Source organism: Cryptotermes secundus, unplaced genomic scaffold (genome assembly GCF_002891405.2).
Source record: "Cryptotermes secundus unplaced genomic scaffold, Csec_1.0 scaffold21, whole genome shotgun sequence".
Lineage (NCBI taxonomy): Eukaryota > Metazoa > Arthropoda > Insecta > Blattodea > Kalotermitidae > Cryptotermes > Cryptotermes secundus.
In genome coordinates this window covers 1,853,737-1,853,937 of record NW_019742548.1, presented here as the reverse complement: position 1 = coordinate 1,853,937, position 201 = coordinate 1,853,737, and positions in this window count along the sequence as shown.

The window sequence follows — 201 nt, the reverse complement described above, 5'->3', positions numbered from 1 at the left end:
TTGGGCGGACTGATGGTAAGCACCAATACCGGCAGGATATAGAGGCTGGTAGAAATCATAGAGGGAAGCACAATGGACCACTACAGGTCTAAGTGCATGGGGAAACCCACCCTCTCTAATAACCAACTAACTACATTATTGGAGAATTATCGATTAGACACATGTTATTATCAGATATGTGTGTGTGTGTGTGTGTGTGTG